This window comes from Macrobrachium nipponense, chromosome 40 (genome assembly GCF_015104395.2).
Source record: "Macrobrachium nipponense isolate FS-2020 chromosome 40, ASM1510439v2, whole genome shotgun sequence".
In the NCBI taxonomy this organism is placed as follows: domain Eukaryota; kingdom Metazoa; phylum Arthropoda; class Malacostraca; order Decapoda; family Palaemonidae; genus Macrobrachium; species Macrobrachium nipponense.
Genome location: NC_061101.1, coordinates 57,904,781 through 57,927,819, shown reverse-complemented (window position 1 = coordinate 57,927,819; position 23,039 = coordinate 57,904,781). Strand labels below are relative to the sequence as shown.

Sequence of the window (23,039 nt, the reverse complement as noted above, 5' to 3'; positions counted from 1 at the left end):
TGCTGTTAAATGTTTTGATAAATATGCAGTTTTTGGTAATTTTGCAACTAACATCACAAATTTGAAAAATGATAAGCACCATCTGGCAACCTGTTGCGTCCCAGTTTAAGAATCACTGATCTAGTAAAAAACAAGCAGTCAGATAAAGAACTAAAAACTAATTTTTAGATAGTCCAAAAGATTTGAATGCTAAGAAATAATTTCTGCTTTCAGAAGTCCCGAACTAAATAAAGTAAAAAAAAAAACTTCAATGTGCTTTTCCCATGCAACCTCTCATTTTCATCTTCACAATATTACAAACACAGTGACTTACCTTGTAAGACATCAGCTATTTCCGAATATGACTTTTGATTTGCTAATGCCAGAGGAGTTCGGCCTACGAGTAAACAAAAATAGATACTGCGTCAGTAAAATTGCTGGTTGGGAGAAAATTTCTCTGTTTAAATTTGTCGTGTTCTTCCTGAGTACCATTTGTTAGAGGGGTCAGAATTTTTCCGAGTATAGCAGTTCAAGAAGAGAAGTGTGATTCAAATAACGAGAGAAATAAGGTCGTACCCCTGTTATCCATGAGAAGAAGATTTGGACAAAATTTCATCGCGTACCCAAGCGATTCAGAGTCCCTACTCAAGACAAGGCGATGTATAAGGGTACCATCTGTGAAGAGAAGAAAATCATCGAGTTTTTAAAATCTAATAGTATTTTGACATTAAGCTAAAATAACATCGATTATAAAAAGATAGAGTGAGTTTAAGTGACCATAGAACGATACACACAATTCTTGATGACATATTCCACAGCCCCAAAGGTCTTACAGATAGTTCCCATCTCATTCTAGTTTTCAGAGAACCCACAATCTTCCTTCACTCTGACTATTTTGTCTTCAAACTTTCATAGCTTTTGTTTTAACTGTATTCCTAGAAATCTTATTGAGGTGAACAGGTTTCCCTTAGTCTGGTCCACTTCTGTGACCAGTCACGTATACGCAAACTTTTGGACGGGTTTCTTCCAGTCTGGTCCGCTTCTGTGACTAGTCACGTATACGCGATCTTTTGGACGGGTTTCCTCCAGTCTGGTCAGCTTCTTTGACCAGTCACATATACGCCGCGATCTTTTGGACGGGTTTCCTCCAGTCTGGTCCGCTTCTTGTACCAGTCACCATATACTCTGCGATTCTTTTGGACGGGTTTTCCTCCACTCCTGGTCCGCTTCTGTGAACTAGTCACCCCTATAACGCGACCTTTGGACGGGTTTCCTCCAGTCCCTGGTCCATTTTCAGTGGGACCAGTCACGTTATACGCGACCTTTTGGACGGGGTTTCCTCCAGTCCGGTCCTGCTTCTGTGACTAGTCAACCCATACGTGGAACCTTTTGGATGGGTTTCCTTCCAGGTCTGGTCCATTTCTGTGACCAGTCACGTATACGCGATCTTTTGGACTGGGTTCCAGCCAGTCTGGTCTGCTTCTGTGGACTAGTCACCCATACACGACACCTTGTTTTGGACGGGTTTCTTCCAGTCTTGGTCCATTTCTGTGACCATCACGTACTAACGCGACCCTTTTTGGATCGTGGGTTTCCTCCACTTCTGGTCACCGGCTTCTGTGACTAGTCACCCATACCGCGACCTTTTGGATGGGGTTTTCCTCCAGTCTGGTCTTGCTTCTTTGTGACCATAATCACCCATACGCGACCTTTTGGACGGGGGTTGGGTTTTCTTTCTCCAGTCTGGTCCATTTCTTTTGTGGACCAGTCACGTTATACGCGACCTTTTGGAACTGGTTTCCCTCCAATCTTGGTGCCTGCGTTACCTGTGACCAGTCACCCAATACATAATCTTTTGGACGGGTTTTCGCCTCCAGTCCCTGGTACTGCTTCTGTTGGACCAAGTCCACCCATAGACGTAATCGTTTTGGAGGAAACGGGTTTCCTTTCCTCCAAGTCTGGTCCCGCTTTCTGTGACCAGTCCCCACCCACACGAGGAAATCTTTTGGACTGGGTTTCCCTCCTAGTCTAGGGGTCCGCTTCTTTGTGACCAGTCAACCCATTAACGTAATCTTTTGGACCAGGGTTTTCCTCCAGTCTGGTCCGCTTCTGTGACCAGTCATCCCATTACGCGATTTTTTTGGACGGGGAGGGTTTCCTCCAGTCCTTGGGTCGCCGCTTTCTGTGACCGAGTCACCCATACGACGGATCTTGTTTTGGACAGGTTTTCCCTCTAGTCTGGTCCGCTTCTTCTGTGACCCAGTCACCCATACCGTAATCTTTTTAGGACTGGTTTCCTCCAGTCCTGGTCCACTTTCTGTGACCAGTCCACCCATAACGTAATCTTTTGGACCGGATTTTTTACCTCCAGTTCCTGGTCCCGCTTTCTGTGAACCATCACGTATACAGTGTATCTTTTGGATGGGTTTCCTTTCCTCCTAGTCTGGTCCGCTTCATGTTGACCCATCCACACGTATGACCTGCGATCTTTTGGACCCGGGAGGTTTTTCCTGCTAGTCTGGTCCGGCTTCTGTGACCAGTCCCACCCATAACTGCGATCTTTTGGGACTGGGTTTTCCTCGTAGTCCTGGTCCCGCCTGCTGTGGACCCAAGTCACCCATAAACGTCGATCTGTTTTGGACTGGGTTTTCATTTCCTCTAGTCCCTGGGTTCCGCACTTCTGTTGAACCAGTTCCCCACAGCCCATACCCGCGATCTTTTGGACGAGTTATTTTCCCTCTAGTCCCTGGTCCGCTTCCTGTGACCAGTTCTACCCATCCAAAGTACCGCGATCGTTTTTGGAACGGGTTTCTTTCCACCAGTGCTGGTCCCGATTTCTGTGACCAGTCACCGTTACACCCTGTTGAATTTTCTTTTGGACAGGTTTTCCTCCAGTCCTGGTTCCCATTTCCCTGTGGCCATTCACGTATAAGCGATCTTTTGGGACGGGTTTTTTCCTCCAGGTCTGGTCCGTTTCTTTCTGTCACCAGTCACCCATAGCGCCCAATCCTTTTGGATGGGTTTTCCTCCAGTTCTGGTCCCGCTTTCTGTGACCAGTCATGTTACAACGTGAATCTTTTGGACGGAATTTCCTCTAGTCTGGTCCGCTTTCTGTGGACCAGTCCACCCCATAACGAAGATACTTTTGGATGGGTTTTCCTTCAATCTGGTCCGCTTCTGTGACCAGGGTCCACTGTGACACCGTGATCTCATTTTGGACCGGGTTTCCTCTAGTCTGGGTCCGCTTCATGTGACCAGTCACCTATACGTGATATTTTTGGACGGCGGGTTTCCTTCTAGTTCTGGTCCGCTTCTTTTCTGTTCTGTGGACCATGTCACCGCCCTAGATCGCGGGATCTTTGGGAACAGGGAACGGGTTTCCTCCAGTCTGGTCCGCTTCTTCTTCTGTGAACCAGGTCACCCATAGACGCGATCTTGTTTTGGGACGGGTTTTCCCTCCCAGTCTGGTCCGTTCTGTGACCCAGATCCACGTTAACACCGTGATCTTTTGGACGGGGTTTTCCTCCAGTTCTGGTCCATTTTCTGTTGAACCAGTTCACGTATAAGCAAATCTTTTTTGGGGGACGGGTTTTTCCTCCAAGTCTGGTCCGTTTCCTGTGACCAGTCACCCACCATCGCAATCTTTTTTGGGAATGGGTTTTTCCTCCAGTCTGGTCCCGCTTCTGTGACCAGGTATTATGTGCACGTGATCTTTTGGAACGGATTTCCTCTAGTCCTGGTGCCGCTTCTGGTGAACCAGTTCACCCATCACCGATCTTTTGGGATGGTTTTTCCCTTCAGTCCCATGGTCCGCTTTTTTTTCCCCTTCTTGGGGGTGAACCAGGGGGGTCCCACGTACACCGTTGATCATTTTTTTTTGGACGGGGTTTTACCTCTAGTTCTGGTCCTGCTTTTCCTGTGGACTAGTCACCCATACGCGACCATTTTGGACAGGGTTTCCTCCAGTTTTGGTCCATTTTAAAATGCCAGACTAAATTTCTGTGACCAGTCACATGACGTAATACGCGACCTTTTGGACGGGTTTTCCTCCACTCTAGTTCCGCTTCTTCTGTTTGACTAGTTCCCACCCATAGAACGCCGGACCTTTTGGACGGGTTTCCCTCCTAGTCTGTGGTTCTGCTTTCTGTGACTAAAAAAAAAAAAAAATGTCCACCCATACGCTACCTTTTCGGACTGGTTTTCTTCCAGTCTGGGTCCATTTCACAGATTTCTGTGACCAGTCTACGTATACGCGTCCTTTTTTGGAATGGTTTCCTCCAGTTGGTCCCCCTGCTTCTGTGACCAGTACCCCCATACGTAATCTTTTGGACGGGTTTCCTCCAGTCTGGTCCGCTTCTGTGACCAGTCACCCAATACGTAATCATTTTTGGACGGGGTTTCCCTCCAGTCTGGTCCGCTTCTGTGACCAGTCACCCATACGTAAATCTTTTGGACGGGTTTCTCCAGTCTGGTCCGCTTCTGTGACCAGTCACCCCATACGCGATTTTTTTGGATGGGTTTCCTCCAGTCTGGTCCGCTTCTGTGACCAGTCAACCCATACGCGATCTTTTGGACAGGTTTTTCCCCTCTAGTCTGGTCCACTTCTGGGACCAGTCACCCATACGCGATCTTAAGGACAGGTTTCCCCTCTAGTCTGATCAGTTCTGTGACCAGTCACCCTACGCGATCTTTTGGACGGGTTTCCCTCCCAGTCTGGTCCACTTCTGTGACCAGTCACCCATACGTGATCTTTTTTTTTTTTTGGACGGTTTCCTCCAGCTGGTCCGCTTCTGTGACCAGTCACCCAATACGTGATCTTTTGGACGGGGTTTTTACCCTATAGTCGGTCGCTTTCTGTGACCAGTCACCTATACGTGATCTTTGGACGGGTTTTCCTCTATCTGGTCCGCTTTCTGTGAACCAGTCACCCATACGCTATCTTTTGGACGGGTTTCCTCTAGTCTGGTCCGCTTCTGTGACCAGTCACCCATACGCGATCCTTTTGGACGGGTTTTCCTCTAGTCTTGGTCCGCTTCTGTGACCAGTCACCCAAAAAGCGATCTTTTGGACTGGGTTTCCTCTAGTCTGGTCCACTTCTGTGACCAGTCACCCATACGCGATCCTTTTTTGGAACGGGTTTCCACCAGTCTGGTCCGCTTCTGTGACCAGTCACCATACGTAATCTTTTGGATGGATTTCCACCAGTCTGGTCCCGCTTCTGTGACTAGTCACCCTACGCGATCTTTTGGACAAGGGTTTCCTCCAGTTCTGGTCCGCTTCTCGTGACCAGTCACCCATACGCGATCTTTTGGAACGGAGTTTCCTCCAGTCTGGTCCGCCTTCTGTGACCAGTCACCCATACGAGATCTTTTGGACGGGTTTCCTCCAGTCTGGTCCCGTTTTCCTCTTGACCGGTCACGTATAAAAGCGATCTTTTGGACGGGTTTCCTCCAGTCTGGTCCGCTATCTGTGACCAGTCACGTAACACGTGATCTTTGGGGGACGGGTTTCCTCCAGTCTGGTTCATTTCTGTGACCAGTCACGTATAACGATCTTTTGGACGGGTTTCCTCCAGTCCTGGGCCGTTTCTGTGAACAGTCACCCATACGCGATCTTTTGGATGGGTTTCCTCCAGTCTGGTCCGCTTCTGTGACCAGTCACGTACACGTGATCTTTTGGACAGTTTTCCTCTAGTCTGGGTCCGCTTCTGTGACCAGTCACCCATATGCGATCTTCTGGATGGGTTTGCCTTCAGTCTGGTCCGCTTCTGTGACCAAAGTCACGTACACGTGATCTTTTGGACGGGTTTTTCCTCTAGTCTGGTCTGCTCTGTCCAGTCACAGTCTACGTTATACCGATCTTTTGGACGGGTTTTCTCTAGTCGGTCCGCTTCTGTGACCAGTCACGTATACGCGATCTTTTGGACGGGTTTCCCTAGTCTGTCCGCTTCTTTTGTGACCGGTCACGTATACGCGATCTTTTGGAGGGTTTCCTCCAGTCTGTCCCGCTTTGTGACCAGCCACCCATACGTAATCTTTTGGACGGTTTCCTCCAGTCTGGTCCGCTTCTGTGACCAGTCACGTATACTAGTATCTTTAGGACGGGTTTCCTCCAGTCTGGGTCCGTTTCTGTGACCAATCACGTATACGAGATCTATTGGAGGGGTTTTCCTCCAGTCTGTCCGTTCTGTGACCAGTCTCCCATTCGCGATTCTTTTGGACGGGTTTCCTCTAGTCTGGTCCGCTTCTGTGACCAGTCACATATACGCGATCTTGGACGGGTTTCCTCTAGTCTGGTCCGCTTCTGTGACCAGTCACCATACGCAATCTTTTGGATGGGTTCCTCCAGTCTGGTCCGCTTCTGTGACCAGTCATGTACACGTGATCTTTTGGGACGGTTTTCCTCTAGTCTGGTTCCGCTTCTGGTGACCAGTTCACCCATACGCGATCTTTTGGATGGGTTTCCTTCAGTTCTGGGTCCGCTTCTGTGACCAGTCACGTACACGTGATCTTTTGGAACGGGATTCCTCTAGTCTGGTCCGCTTTTGTGAACCAGTCACCTATACGCGATATTTGGACTGGTTTCCTCTAGTCTGGTCCGCTTCTGTGACCAGGTCACCCCAATACGCGATCTTTTGGACGGGTTTTTTCCTCCAGTCTGATCTGCTTCTGTGACCAGTCACCCCATACGCGATCTTTTGGACGGGTTTCCCCAGTCTGGTCCGTTTCTGTGACCAGGTCACGTACACGTGATCTTTTGGACGGGGTTTCCTCCAGTCTGGTCCATTTCTGTGACCGTCACGTATAAGCGATCTTTGGACGGGTTTTCCTCAGTCTCCGGTCCGTTTCTGTGACCAGTCACCCATACGCAATCTTTGTTTTGGATGGTTTCCTCCCAGTCTGGTCCGCTTCTGTGGGACCAGTTATGTACACGTGATCTTTTGGACGGATTTACCTTTCCTTAGTTTCGGTCCAGCTGTTCTGTGACCAGTCACCCCCATACGCAATCTTTTGTTTGGATGGGTTTCCTTTCAAGTCTGGGTCTGCTTCTGTTGAACCCAGTCACGTACACCGTGATCTTTTTGGACGGGTTTCCTCCTGATCCTCGGTTGCTTCTGTCACTAGTCACCCATACGCGACCGCTTTTTGGACGCGGTTTTCCTCCCACCCTTTTGGTCCATTTCTGTGACCAGGTCACGTATACGCGGACCTTTTGGACGGGTTTCCCTCCACTCTAGTCCCGCTTCTGTGACTAGTTCAACCATACGCGGACCTTTTGGACCCGGGTTTTTCCTCCCAGTCTGGTCTTGCTTCTGTGACTAGTCACCCATACGCGGACCTTTTGGGACGGGTTTCGTTCCCAGTCCTGGTCCATTTTCTGTGGGAACATCCACGTATACGCGTCCTTCTGAGAATGGTTTTCCTTCAGTGGTCTGCTGCCCTTTGTTTTGAACCAGGTTTCAACCATACCGTAATCTTTTGGACGGGTTTCCTCCAGGTCTGGTTCCGATTCGTGACCAGTCACCCATACGTAATTCTTTTGGACGGGTTTCCTCAGTCCTAGGGCCGCCCTTATGTGACCAAAGTCACCCAATACGTTAAAATCTTTTGGACGGGTTTCTTTCCTCCAGTCTGGGTTCCATGCTTCTGTGACCCAGTTCAACCCATACGTAACGATTTTTGGACGGGTTTCCTCCATGTCTGGGTCCCGCATTCTGTGACCAGTCACCCATACGCGAATCTTTTGGACGGGTTTCCTCCGTCTGGGTCCTTTCTGTGACCAATCAACCCATACGCAATCTTTTGGATGTTTTTCCTCCATCTGGTCCGCTTCTGTGACCAGTTATATCACGTGATCTTTTGGACGGATTTCCTCTAGTCTGGTCGCTCTGTGACCATCACCCATACGCGATCTTTTGGATGGGTTTCCTTCAGTCTGGTCCGCTTCTGTACCAGTCAACGTACACGTGAGCTTTTGGACGGTTTCATCTAGTCCTGGTTCATTTCTGTGACTATTCACTCATAATACGCGACCTTTGGATGGGTTTCCTTCAGTCTGGTCTCTTCTGTGACCCGTCACGTAACACGTTATCTTTTTTGGACGGGTTTCCTCCAGTTTTGGTCCCTTTTCGTGACCAGTCACGTATACGCGACCCTTTTGGACGGGTTTCCTCCAGGCTGGTCCGCTTCTGTGACCAGTCACGTCACGTGATCTTTTGGACTGGGTTCCCTCAGTCTGGTTCATTTCTGTGACCCAGTCACGTATAACCGATCTTTTGGAAACGGGTTTTCTCCAGTCTTGTCCGTTCTGTGACCAGTCTACCCATACGCAATCTTTTGGATGGGTTTCCCTCCCACTCTAGGTCCGCTTCTGTGGACTAGGTCAACCCATAAGCGACCTTTTGGACTGGTCCCTCTTCCAGTCTGGTCTGCTTCTGATGACCAGTCACCCATACGTAATCTTTTGGAACGGTTTTCCTCCCAGTCTGGTCCGCTCTGTGACCAAAGTCACCCATACGTTAATCTTTTGGACGGGTTCCCTCCAGTCTGGTCCCTTCTGTTGACCAGTCCCCCATACGGGTTAATTCCTTTTGGACGGGTTTCCTCCAGTCCTTGGTCCCGCTTCTGTGGACCATTCACCTACGCGATTTTTTGACGGGTTTCCTCCAAGTCTGGTCCCGCTTCTGTGACCGTTCACACCATACGCAAATTCTTTTGGGACAGGGTTTCCTCCTAGTCTGGTCGCTTCCTGTGACCAGTCACCCATATACTCGATCCCTTATGGACAGGTTCCCTCTTTAGTCTGATCCAGCTTCCTGTGAACCGTCCCCACCGCCATACCGATCTTTTGGAACGGGTTTCCTCCAGTCCTGGTCCCACTTCTTTGTGACCCAGGTCACCCATACGTGGGATCTTTTGGACCGGGTTTCCTCCAGTCTGGTCCGCTTTCTGTGACCAGTTCCACCACTACGCCCCGATCTTTGGACCGGTTTTCCTCCTCAGTCTGGTCGCTTCTGTTTTGGACCCGTCCCTATTTACCCTTGATCTTTTGACGGTTTCCTCTATCTGGTCCGCTTCCTTGTGACCGGGTCACCACCATACGCTATCTTTTGGACGGGTTTCCTCCCTATGTCTGGTCCGCGCCTTTGACCATTCACCCATATGCGATCTTTTGGAACGGGTTTTCCTCCTAGTCTGGTCCGCTTCTGGGTACCAGTCACCCATACTCAATCTTTTGGACGGGTTTCCTCTAGTCTGTTCCGCTTCTGTGACCAGTCACCCATACGCGATCTTTTGACGGGTTTCCACCAGTCTGAGTCCGCTTCTGTGACAGTCACCCATACGTAATCTTTGGATTGATTTCCACCAGTCTGGTCCGCTTCTGTGACTAGTCGCCCTAACGGCGTCTTTTGGACAGGTTTTTCCTCCAGTCACTGGTCCGCTCTTGTGACCAGTCACCCATAACGCGGGATTTTACGGGGGGGGGGACCGGGTTTCCTCCAGTCCTGGTCCGCGTTTTCTGTGACCAGTCACCCATAGACGCATCCTTTTGGAGGACGGGTTTCAACCAGTCTGGTCCCTTCTGTGACCAGTCCACCCAGCACGTATCTTTTGGATTGATTTCCAACCAGTCCTGGTCCGCTTCTGTGACTAGTCGCCCTATAACGCTATCTTTTGACAGGTTTTCTCCAGGTCTGGTCCGCTTTCTCTGTGACCATTCACCCATAAAGACGCGATCTTTTGGCGGGTTTTCCTCCAGTCCTGTCCCGCTTCCTTGACCTGTCACCCATGCGCGATCTTTTGGACGGGTTTCTCCAGTCTGGTCCGTTTCTGTGACTGGCACGTATAAGCGATCTTTTGGACGGGTTTCCTCCAGTCTGGTCCGCTTCTGTGACCAGTCACGTACACGTGATCTTTTGGACGGGTTTCCTCCAGTCTGGTTCATTTCTGTGACCAGTCACGTATAACCGATCTTTTGGACGGGTTTCCTCCAGTCTGGTCCGTTTCTGTGACCAGTCACCCATACGCAATCTTTTGGATGGGTTTCCTCCAGTCTGGTCCGCTTCTGTGACCAGTCACGTACACGTGATCTTTTGGACGGGTTTCCTCTAGTCTGGTCCGCTTCTGTGACCAGTCACCCATACGCGATCTTTTGGATGGGTTTCCTTCAGTCTGGTCCGCTTCTGTGACCAGTCACGTACACGTGATCTTTTGGACGGGTTTCCTCTAGTCTGGTCTGCTTCTGTGACCAGTCACGTATACGCGATCTTTTGGACGGGTTTCCTCTAGTCTGGTCCGCTTCTGTGACCAGTCACGTATACGCGATCTTTTGGACGGGTTTCCTCCAGTCTGGTCCGCTTCTGTGACCAGTCACCCATACGTAATCTTTTGGACGGTTTCCTCCAGTCTGGTCCGCTTCTGTGACCAGTCCCGTATACGAGATCTTTTGGACGGGTTTCCTCCAGTCTGGTCCGTTTCTGTGACCAATCACGTATACGAGATCTATTGGACGGGTTTCCTCCAGTCTGGTCCGTTTCTGTGACCAGTCTCCCATTCGCGATCTTTTGGACGGGTTTCCTCTAGTCTGGTCCGCTTCTGTGACCAGTCACATATACGCGATCTTTTGGACGGGTTTCCTCTAGTCTGGTCCGCTTCTGTGACCAGTCACGTATACGCGATCTTTTGGACGGGTTTCTTCCAGTCTGGTCCGCTTCTGTGACCAGTCACGTATACGCGATCTTTTGGACGGGTTTCCTCCAGTCTGGTCCGCTTCTGTGACCAGTCACGTATACGCGATCTTTTGGATGGGTTTCCTCTAGTCTGGTCTGTTTCTGTGACCAGTCACATATACGCAATATTTTGAACGGGTTTCCTCTAGCCTGGTCTGTTTCTGTGACCAGTCACCCATACGCGATCTTTTGGACGGGTTTCCTCTAGTCTGGTCGGCTTCTGTGACCAGTCACGTATACGCGATAGTTTTGGACGGTTTCCTCTAGTCTGGTCCGCTTCTGTGACCAGTCACCAATACGCGATCTTTTTTGGAACGGTTCCTCTAGTCTGGTCCGCTTCTGTGACCAGTTACATATACGTGATCTTTTGGACAGGTTTCCTATAGTCTGGTCCGCTTCTGTGACCAGTCACCCATACGCGATCTTTTGGACGGTTTCCTCCAGTCTGGTCCGCTTCTGTGACCAGTCACGTACAGATCTTTTGGACGGGTTTCCTCCAGTCTGGTCGTTTCTGTGACCAGTCACGTATACGAGAATCTATTGGACGGGTTTTCTCCAGGTCTGGTCCGCTTCTGTGACCAGTCACAAATATACGAAATCTTTTGGACAGGGTTTCCTCCAGTCTGGTCCGCTCTTTGGACCAGTCACCCATACATGATCTTTTGGACGGTGGTCCTCCAGGCGGGTACCGCTTATGTGACCAGTCACGTCCATTACGAGATCTTTTGGACGGTTTCCTCCAGTCTGGTCCGCTTCTGTGACCAGTCACATATATGCGATCTTTTGGACGGGTTTCCTCCAGTCTGGTCCGTTTCTGTGACCAGTCACGTATACGAGATCTTTTGGACGGGTTTCCTCCAGTCTGGTCCGTTCCTGTGACCAGTCCACCCATACGTGATCTTTTGGACGGGTTTTCCTCCATCTGGTACCCTTTTCTGTGACCAGTCATATATGCGATCTTTTGGACGGGTTTCCCGCCCCAGTCTGGTCCGCTTCTGTGACCAGTCACGTATAACGCGATCTTTTGGACGGGTTTTTCCTCCAGTCTAGTCCCGCTTTTGGTGACCAGTCACGTATACGGCGATCTTTTGGACGGGTTTCCTCCAAGTCTGGTCCCTTCTGTGACCAGTCATGTATACGTGATCTTTTTGGACGGTTTTCTTCCAGTCTACGGCTTCTGTGACCCAGTCACGTATACGCGATCTTTTTTTTTTTTTTTTCTTTTGGACGGGTTTCCTCCAGTCTGGTCCGCTTCTGTGACCAGTCACGTATACGTGATCTTTTGGATGGGTTTTCCTCCAGTCTGGTCCACTTCTGTGACCAGTCCACGTATACGCGATCTTTTTGGACAGGTTTTTCCTCCAGAATCTGGTCCGCTTCTGTGATCAGTCATACGTATACGCGATCTTTTGGGCGGGTTTCCTCCAGTCCGGTCTGCTTCTGTGACCAGACACGTATACGCGATCTTTTGGACGGGTTTCCTCTAGTCTGGTCTGTTTCTGTGACCAGTCACGTATATGCGATCTTTTGGACGGTTTCCTCCAGTCTGGTCCGCTTCTTGTGACCAGTACAGTTATACCACGAGTCTTTTGGACGGGTTTCCCTCCCAGGTCTGGTCCGCTTGCTGTTGGACCAGTCACGGTATACCGCGATCTTTTGGATGGGTTTCCTCTCCCACTTTAGCGGTCTGTTTCTTGTGACCACTCCACGTATAACGTTGAATCTTTTGGACCGGGTTCGTCCTTCCAGTCTGGTCCGCTTCTGTGACCAGTTCAACATAATTATGCGCATCTTTTGGACGGGTTTCATCCAGTAGGTCCGAATTTCTGTTGACCAAGTCACCCATACGCGATCTTTTTGGGCACGGGTTTCCTCCATCTGGTCCGTTCTGTGACCAGTCACGTATAACGCGATCTTTTTGGACAGGTTTTCCTCCAGTCTTGGTCCAACTTCTGTGACCAAGTTCACGGTATACGTGATTTTTTCCACGGGTTTTTCTTTCAGTCTGGTCCGCTTCTGTGACCAGTCCACATACGCGATCTTTTTGGACCGGGTTTTCCCTCAGTGTGGTCCCACTTCCTGTGACGGAGTCACATTATACGCGATGCTTTTGGACGGGTTTCTCTAGTCTGGTCTGCTGTGACCAGTCACGTATATGCGATCTTTTTGGACGGGTTTTTTCCTCCAGTCTGGTCCGCTTCTGTGACCAGTCACGTATACACGATCTTTTGGACGGGGGGTTTCCTCCAGTCTGGTCCGCTTCTGTGACCAGTCACGTATTACGCGATCTTTTGGACGGGTTTCCTCTAGTCTGGTCCGCTTCTGTGACCAGTCACCCATACGTAATCTTTTGGACGGGGTTTTCCTCTAGTCTGGTCCGTTCTGTGACCAGTCACCCATACGCCATCTTTTGGATGGGTTTTCCTTTCCCAGTCTTGGTCCGCTTCTGTGGACCAGTTCACGTTACACAAGTGATCTTTTTGGACGGGGTTTCTCTAGTTGGTCTGTTCTGTGGAACCAGCTGACATATACAGTGATCCATTTGGACTGGTTTCCTCTAGTCTGGGTCCGCTTCTGTGGACCAGTCACGTATACGCGATCTTTTGGACGGGTTCCTCCAGGTCTGGTACTTGCTTGCTGTGACCAGTTACATTATACGAGATCCTTTTGGACAAGGTTTCCTCTAGTCTGGTCCGCTTCTGGATGACCAGTCACGTATACGCGATCTTTTGGGACCAAGGTTGTTTCCTTCTAGTCTGGTCTGCTTCTGTGACCAGTTACAATTATAATTGATCTTTTGGAAAGGTTTCTTAGGTTTCCTCTAGGTCGGGGTCCGCTTCTGTGGAACCAGTCCACCCATACGCGATCTTTTTGCGGACGGTTTCCTCCTAGTCTGGGTCCGCTTTTGCTGACCAGTCAAGTATACGCGAGATTCTTTGGACGGGTTTCCTCTAGTATGCGGTCTGCATTTTCTGTTTGACCAGTTACATATCACTGGATCTTTTGGAAAGGTCTTAGGTTTCCTCTAGTCTGGTCCGTTCTTCTGGACCAGTCACCCATACGACGATCGTTTTTGGACGGTTTCCTCCAGTCTGGTTCCGCTTCTGATGACAAGGGGTCACCGTATACGCGATATTTTTGGGACGGGTTTTGACTCCAGTCTGGTAAGCTTCTGTGACACCAGTCACGTATACCCACGATATTTTTGGACGGGTTTCCTACCAAGTCTGGTTCCGCTTCTTTGTGACCAGTCCACCGTATACGCGGATCTTTTGGACGGTTTTCCTCTAGGTCTGGTCTGCTTCTTTGTGACCAGTTACATAGACGTGATGATTTCTTTTGGACATGGTTTTTCTCTAGTCTGGTCCGCTTCTGTAGGACCAGTCACCCATCCGCGATCTTTTGGGACTGGTTGCCATCCAGGTCTTGTCCGCTTCTGTGACACCAGTCACGTATACGCAGATCTTTTTGGACGGGTTTTCCTTCTAGTCTGGTCTTGCTTCTGTTTTTGACCAGTAACATATACGTGATATTTTGGGCACAGGGTTTTACCTATAGTTTGGTCCGCTTGTGTGACCAGTCACCCATACGCAATCTTTTGGACGGTTTCCTCCAGTCTGGTCCGCTTCTGTGACCAGTCACGTATACGCGATCTTTTGGACGGGTTTCCTCTAGTCTGGTCTGCTTCTGTGACCAGTTACATATACGTGATCTTTTGGACAGGTTTCCTCTAGTCTGGTCCTCTGACCAGTCACCCATACGCGACTGGACGGTTTCCTCCAGTCTGGTCCGCTGACCAGTCACCCATACGCTGATCTTTTGGACGGGTGTCCTCCAGTCTGGTCCGCTTTTGTGACCAGTTCACATAGATTCTTGGACGGTTTCCTCCAGTCTGGTCCGCTTTTTGTGACCAGTCACCCATACGTGATCTTTTGGACGGTTTCCCCAGCTGGGTCTGCTCTGCTGACCAGTCACCCATACGTGAATCTGACGCGTTCCTCAGTTGTCCAGCCATTTTTGTGGACCATCATATATGCGATCTTTTTGGACGGGTTCCTCCAGTCTGGTCCGCTTCTGTGACCAGTCACGTATACGCATTTTTGACGTTTCCTCCAGTCTGGTCCGCTTTTTTGTGACAGTCACGTCCGATCTTTTGGACGGGTCTCCAGTCCGTCCACTTCTGTGACCAGTCACGTATACGTTGATCTTTTGACGGGTTTCCCTTTCCAGTCTGGTCCGCTTCTGTGACCAGTCACGTATACGCGATCTTTTGGACGGGTTTCCTCCAGTCTGGTCTGCTTCTGTGACCAGTCACGTATACGCGATCTTTTGGACGGGTTTCCTCCAGTCTGGTCCACTTCTGTGACCAGTCACGTATACGCGATCTTTTGGACAGGTTTCCTCCAGTCTGGTCCGCTTCTGTGACCAGTCACGTATACGCGATCTTTTGGACGGGTTTCCTCCAGTCTGGTCTGCTTCTGTGACCAGACACGTATACGCGATCTTTTGGACGGGTTTCCTCTAGTCTGGTCTGTTTCTGTGACCAGTCACGTATATGCGATCATTTGGACGGTTTCCTCCAGTCTGGTCCGCCTCTGTGACCAGTCACGTATACACGATCTTTTGGACGGGTTTCCTCCAGTCTGGTCCGCTTCTGTGACCAGTCACGTATAAGCGATCCTTTGGACGGGTTTCCTCTAGTCTGGTCCGCTTCTGTGACCAGTCACCCATACGTAATCTTTTGGACGGGTTTCCTCTAGTCTGGTCCGCTTCTGTGACCAGTCACCCATACGCGATCTTTTGGATGGGTTTCCTCCAGTCTGGTTCCCGCTTCTGTGACCAGTCACATACACGTGATCTTTTGGACGGGTTTCCTCCAGTCTGGTCTGTTTCTGTGACCAGTTACATATACGTGATCCTTTGGACTGGTTTCCTCTAGTCTGGTCCGCTTCTGTGACCAGTCACGTATAAGCGATCTTTTGGACGGTTTCCTCCAGTCTGGTCTGCTTCTGTGACCAGTTACATATACGAGATCTTTTGGACAGGTTTCCTCTAGTCTGGTCCGCTTCTGTGACCAGTCACCCATACGCGATCTTTTGGACGGTTTCCTCCAGTCTGGTCCGCTTCTGTGACCAGTCACGTATACGCGATCTTTTGGACAGGTTTCCTCTAGTCTGGTCTGCTTTTCTGTGACCAGTTACATATACGTGATCTTTTTGGAACAGGTTTCCCTCTAGTCTGGTCCGCTTCTGTGACCAGTCACCCATACGCGATCTTTTGGACGGTTTCCTCCCAGTCTGGTCCGCTTTTGTGACCAGTCACGTATACGCGATCTTTTGGACGGGTTTCCTCTAGTCTGGTCTGCTTCTGTGACCAGTTACATATACGTGATCTTTTGGACAGGTTTCCTCTAGTCTGGTCCGCTTCTGTGACCAGTCACCCATACGCGATCTTTTGGACGGTTTCCTCCAGTCTATTCCGCTTCTGTGACCAGTCACGTATACGCGATCTTTTGGACGGGTTTCCTCCAGTCTGGTCCGCTTCTGTGACCAGTCACGTATACACGATCTTTTGGACGGGTTTCCTCCAGTCTGGTCCGCTTCTGTGACCAGTCACCCATACGCGATCTTTTGGACGGTTTCCTCCAGTCTTGTTCGCTTCTGTGACCAGTCATATACACGATCTTTTGGACGGGTTTCCTCTCCCAGTCTGGTCCGCTTCTGTGACCAGTCACCCATACGCGATCTTTTGGACGGTTTCCTCCAGTCTTGTCCGCTTCTGTGACCAGTCACGTATACGCGATCTTATGGACGGGTTTCCTCTAGTCTGGTCTGCTTCTGTGACCAGTTACATATACGTGATCTTTTGGACAGGTTTCCTCTAGTCTGGTCCGCTTCTGTGACCAGTCACCCATACGCAATCTTTTGGACGGTTTCCTCCAGTCTGGTCCGCTTCTGTGACCAGTCACGTATACGCGATCTTTTGGACGGGTTTCCTCTAGTCTGGTCTGCTTCTGTGACCAGTTACATATACGCATATACGTGATCTTTTGGACTGGTTTCCTCCAGTCTGGTCCTCTTCTGTGACCAGTCACCCATACGCGATCTTTTGGACGGTTTCCTCCAGTCTGGTCCGCTTCTGTGACCAGTCACGTATACGCGATCTTTTGGACGGGTTTCCTCTAGTCTAGCTCTCCTTCTGTGACCAGCCATGAATGCACAATCTGTACCAATAACTTATCAAATCATTTAAATGCTTTCAAAGGCACCATCGTCATTCATAATTTTTCTGTTGTTTCGTTGGTAGGCAGGAAAACATGAATAAGGATTATCTAAAATCGTGGAGTTCATCCTCAGCGGAAGAAGGGCAAACTTTGAAAATTTGGCTAGACACTAGACTTTGTAGGCGATAGTTTTGAACGCGTTCGTAGATTTTTTAAAAATTATACGTATTGCACCTGCGTAGCTCAATGCTGAAGAGGGATGGTCACTAAGCCTGTAGATTAAAAAAAGTTCCTGGACAACCTGTAAAATGTCAGTGCCCATGGCTGGTGATGGATTGGAAGGCCATACTACATATTTGAGAAGATCAAACTACAAACGGAAGTCGATTTGTTACTGTTTGCAAGAATCAGAAACGCGTTGGCTCCACGCAATGGAAATCAATTTAAGACAGCCAAGGAAACAAGGGAACTATCCCCAGCAGTGCCTACTTGGCAAATGACATTAAAATTAGTTAAGAAGAAGATTGTATCCTTTAAAGTGATATGTGATTGATACGTTACGTTGAAAATCAACATTTTTAAAAGTAGTCATCTACTGGTAATGTACCTATTTACCAAATATAACCAAATTCATGAAAAATAGAGTATTAGCCTATAAATTAACATTAGGCCTTAACAGTATTCCAATGACAAAATATTTGTGAAAAGTTGTCACCAAACTTTAACAAAGAAAAAAAAAGAGTTAAATATATCTTAAACTATACCACTGGGCTGATTAACAGCTCTCCTAGGGCTGGCCCGAAGGATTAGATATCTTTTTAATTGGCTAGGAACCAATTAGTTACTTAGCAACGGAACCTACAGCTTTCTGTGGGATCCGAACCGCATCATATCGAGAAATACATTTCTAATCACCAGAAATAAATTCTTCTGATTCCACACTGAAGCAGCTGGAAGAGAACTCGTGCTAACAGACTGATAGGCGAGTACACAACCCACACGTCCAGTGAGGAACTACCAACCTCCAATATACCTGCTCACACAGAAGAACGAAATGTTAACCTTGACATCAGAATATGACCCTTAAAAATGAGCCAAATGGAGAAATGTTTTGGTAAAAGAGTAGCAACTTTCCAAGCTTTATCAAAATCAGGAAAATATAACCCTTGTAATGACATGTAACAATGAAAAATTGATCGAGATGGAATAAAAATGAACAATTTCCCTTTCGGTAGCGTTCAATGCTGATATGGGAGGACTCTATCAGTCTCTGATATCTATAGAACATTCTAGAATTTCTATCTTTGAATTGACCTATTACCTGAGAAAATGAGTCGGGATTTAAAAAAAAAAAAAGAGAGAGAGAGAGAGAGAGAGAGAGAGAGAGAGAGAGAGAGAGAGAGAAGAAAAATAATGCAACATATTTTCATGGTAATGATAACTGTTTTTCATAAACTTCTGCTCTAACCGCTTTGCCGTTAAATTTCTATTACAGTACGTAAGGATATTACAAATTATAAGTGGTAAGTTTCTTACCAGTTACCAACTGGGTCATATAACGTAGCTACAAAAGAAAAATCATAAACTATTACTTAATCAATACACTACGGCGATTGTGTTGTGTATGTTCAAAAGGCAACAGCAGCAGCGCAAAGACGTCATCTGGGACATGATACATTTAGGAGAATTACCAACTGACATCAAAACAACAAATGAATTCTACTACAAGATTCCCAGTACCTGTAAGTACAACTTAAACATCTTACGCAGAAGAACAGACGCAACCAGCGTAGATTATGAGGATCAAGCAACTCTCAAGTGATGCAGTGAAGGGGCAAAAACACGTCTGTCTGCTCCTTCAACAATAACAAGCTGAAGTGAATGAGATTATGAAAGGCTCAACTCTCATCATTGCAGTTTTCCCTGATCTCGCTACCATTGTACTCTTTTTTTTTTTTTTTTTTTTTTTTTTTTTTTTTTTTTTTTTTCCATCTGTCCATCCGCCTATGGTGTTTACGCATGGTAACACTGCATCCCGGGCTTTAAATAATATCCTATTTAGAATATTAACGGTGTAATTCCCATACAGTAAATTATTAAAACACTTTTCAGTTGCAAATGTACACCCAGATATCCTTTTACTTACCTAAAACTTGCACATAGCGTAACTATTTAAAGCCCGGGACGCAGTGTTACCATGCACGACCACCACAGGCGGATGGGCAGATGGAAAAAAAAACAGAGTATACATCCAAACTGTCTGCTGAGTAATGGACGTCGAGTCGAAAGATCTTGCAGAAACTCCGTTGTTTATTTTCCCTTCATGGCTTATACCTTTATTTATGGATTTATCACGTTCCAAACTTTCGTGATTCAGTTATACATACCAAACGATAAAAGAACTGGAAATGGGTTATATAAGTTTCCTATGCACAACAGAGAAAAAAATCGTAAAAATCGCGTTATATGGGAAAATAATCCACAATAATCTTCGGGAGCAATATAAAATTTATTAGAGAAAAAAGGTCCACAGTTTTGTACATATGTACAGAGTATATTTAAAGATCGATCTGAACAGGAAGCTTTCAGCAAACTGTTCGATTCACCTTTTTCATCTTTAAAAATATGTACCCATACATAACTGTGGATTCGTTTCTCCATTTCTTCAAGACTCGAGCTACTATGGGTATTTCTTAGTTAAAGTTGTTGTCATTGAATAGTTTACCAGACTAGAAAACAATCACCACAACAGATCAATCTTGAATTATAAGCTGATCCAGTCATTCCCATACATTTTCCATTAGATATTTCATCTTTTATCTATTAGAATCCATTACCAGCTCCTCGTTGGACGAATGGTTAACGTGCTCGCCTACCGATTCCGTACACAGAAGTTCGATTTTCCGTTCTGCCAACGTAGGTCCAGAGGAATTTATTTCATGCGATTAGAAATTAATTTCCCAATATAATGCGGTTCGGATCAGCTGTAGATCCCGTTGCTAGGTAACATATTGGTTCCTAGGCACGTAAAAAAAATATCTAATCCTTCGGGCCAGCCCTAGGAGATTTGTTAATCAGCTCAGTGGTCTGGTTAAACTAAGATAAACTTGGAGTAAATTACGGAAATAACTGAGGGCGTTGACGTCACTACCGCTGTCCAAGAGCAATTTCATTGGTCCAAGTGGATTCGAAAGTCGCGAGGTCATCATCAGCGGTGTGTAACCTGCGAGAAAGAGGAAGAAATACTGTTACCAGGAGGCAGTAACTATGCAGGGAACTCATATGATACACACACAACACACACACACACACACACACACACACACATATATATATATATATTATATATTATATATATATATATATATATATAGATAATATATTATATATGTATATATATATATATATATGTATATATGTATATATATAATATATCTAACCATAGAATTTTCTTGAAAATAATCTCATTATGTTCCCCACTCTCAAATTGCTGTAGGAGGTTCTAACCTAACCTGATTCAACCCAACCTAACCTAACCTAACCTAGGTGCATGGCAAAAAAAAAAAAAAAAAAAAAAAAAAAAAAGCTGAGGCTGGTACAATACTAGCCTACATCTCAGGAATTTGTGAATGGGATATTTGCAGCCTTTCCTTTATTTCCTTGTTTACATTTATGTCGCGGGGGCACTTATGCTCATATGCTATGCCCGAGGGTATTGTTGGTATCATAATTATGTACGTATCTGGGAAAGTAGACTTGTGTTCGATTTTGGTATGAGTCAGAAATTTATGTGCTTGCACATAATTCTCCTTATGGCTGTTTTTGTATGACGTTTTGATGGATAGTTTATCTAAAGATCCCATAAAAAGAGGGGAAATGCAATATACAGTATATCTGACACTTGATGGACACCAACGACGGGATACCGAATGTTCACTGACGCTTACCTTGTGAGTCGATCGCTGTTAAGGAAGCCCCATTGGCTACGAGCATTTTTATTAAGGCTCCATAGCCTTTACTGGCAGCATAATGAAGAGCACTCTGACCTTGAAAAGAAAAGTCACATTATTATTATTTCAGTAGACGAAACCTATTCACATGGAACTCGCGCACCAAAAGGACCATTCATTTGAAATTCAAGCGTGCAAAGAATGTTGGTTTCAGCCTCCCACCACAGCAGCAGTAACTGATCATGACACAGAGCCGACGATTCTTCATCGCCCTGGGGGAGATAAACACGCCCCTCAAGATCTGGATTTTCCATCCAAAACACACCTACCAATCTCAGGTACCGGGCCACTGGCTCGAAATGTTATGCACTTTACTTCACGTCCTTCAGTATATAACTTTCAGCTTCAGAGGTGGACATCTCTGAACATTGCCTGATGGTTTGTATGGTGTTTTTACGTTGCATGAAACCAATGGTTATTCAGCAACGGGACCAACGGCTTTACGTGGCTTCCGAACCACGTCGAGAATGAACTTCTGTCACCAGAAATACACATCTCTCACTCCTCAATGGAATGGCCGAGAATCGAACCCGCGACCACCGAGGTGAGAAGCAAACACCAAACCAACCACGCCACTGAGGCGCTAACATGGATATCTCAGCCATCTTCTTTTGCAGGTGGCGATTCAATGCATCATAATCTCTCCCAGATTAAACAACTGGTGATTATCCTGTAATGTATCAACTTTGATAACAGGATCCTGAATATGATGGCCAAGATCTGGCCTTAAGAGAAGAGACATGGCACTGAGAATTCTTCAGACTTGTCTCGTGTTCACACCTTTAAATCACCAGCTTTGTACATTACAGGCTCTTACCATTTCTCGCTGGGACATGTTCTAGCTGGACTCGGTGGGCTGGCTTTCCATTAGGAGCAGCATTGTTTTCTCTAAACCTAGCAAAGTTTTTACCTATTACATATATACCAGTCAAAGGATGAGATTCCAGTTGGTACATCCTTTAGGGCGTTTGTTTCATTCATTACGACCCGTTGAGCCACTGAAAGAAACAATCAGTCATAACTATCAGACTGAGGTCTAGTCTTTCTGAAATCTTTGATCTACATAAATTCAGTGTAGGTTCTTCAAGGACCCTACAAGTCAGTCAGGGCTGTGTGGAAATGACGGCACTAATACGGCTTATCTTGTCCACATTGTGATTAGGTGTGGAGTGTGGAATCCACACGTAAAAAATTTCCACGCTTTTTATTTAAAAAGCGTATGCTAGTTCAAATCTAATAATAAGTTATGAATTTTTTTTACTATTCTTTTTATAAGTCTCACACACAAATATCTTTAAAGGTAAATAATTAGTATTATAATTTTTAATTTGTGGATGCATTTGGATGTTTATCAGATGCATGACCTGACACCGTTGATTGTTGTGCAAACCAAGACCTAGAACATAAACTAGATCTTGACCGTACGAACTGGCTGGCTCCAGCTCCAACCAGCCTCAGTTACCTATTCAAAATTATTTCTAATCTTCTCTTCAAAAAAATCTACATTTATTCTTTTTCGTGGTACTAGAGAGTATTCTTATTTTGCTAGTGCTGATGATATATTTTCTTGAAAAATTTGTGAATTATATACATACATTCATATTGCTATTTGGTACTAAATTATTTCTCAGCGAAGCTCTTTACAGCTTTGCAATACAGATTGCAATTTTTACATGTGAAAATTATTAATGTGCCTGTATAATCAGTTTGGTTATTCTACAACTACTGTTACATAAACTTTTGAAAGGAAAGGGCTTTAATAATATCACAATTTTAATTCGTATAACGTAAGATCTTAGCAGAAATCATAGGCCTAGTTTACCAGTATAGATAATAGTGCTCATGATTTCGTTGTCAGTTGATATTGCCCTAAATGAATGACTATGTGTATAACAACGATAAAAGTAGGAAATTATATAATGCAGTGGTAATGAAATCTTCATATAAAATAAATGGTTCGGTACATTAGCCTAGTTCCAGGATACGTTGCCAGTTTACTTACTCTAAAAAATAAGACATAGTTGTACTTACTATTACATTTGCAGCTTCAAAATATTCTTTATGAAAGTTAATGTGATTATGTAATTGCAATGATACA

General features: G+C 46.5%; 1 long non-coding RNA gene across 1 annotated transcript; it reads right to left on the bottom strand.

Moving 5' to 3' along the window:
- Positions 1–554: 554 nt before the first annotated feature.
- On the bottom strand, positions 555–20,957 carry LOC135212361 (uncharacterized). The gene is made up of 3 exons (XR_010313889.1): positions 20,879–20,957; positions 20,053–20,154; positions 555–654 (listed from the first exon to the last, which is right to left on the bottom strand). It is a non-coding gene; the product is annotated as an uncharacterized LOC135212361 (long non-coding RNA).
- Positions 20,958–23,039: the final 2,082 nt, after the last annotated feature.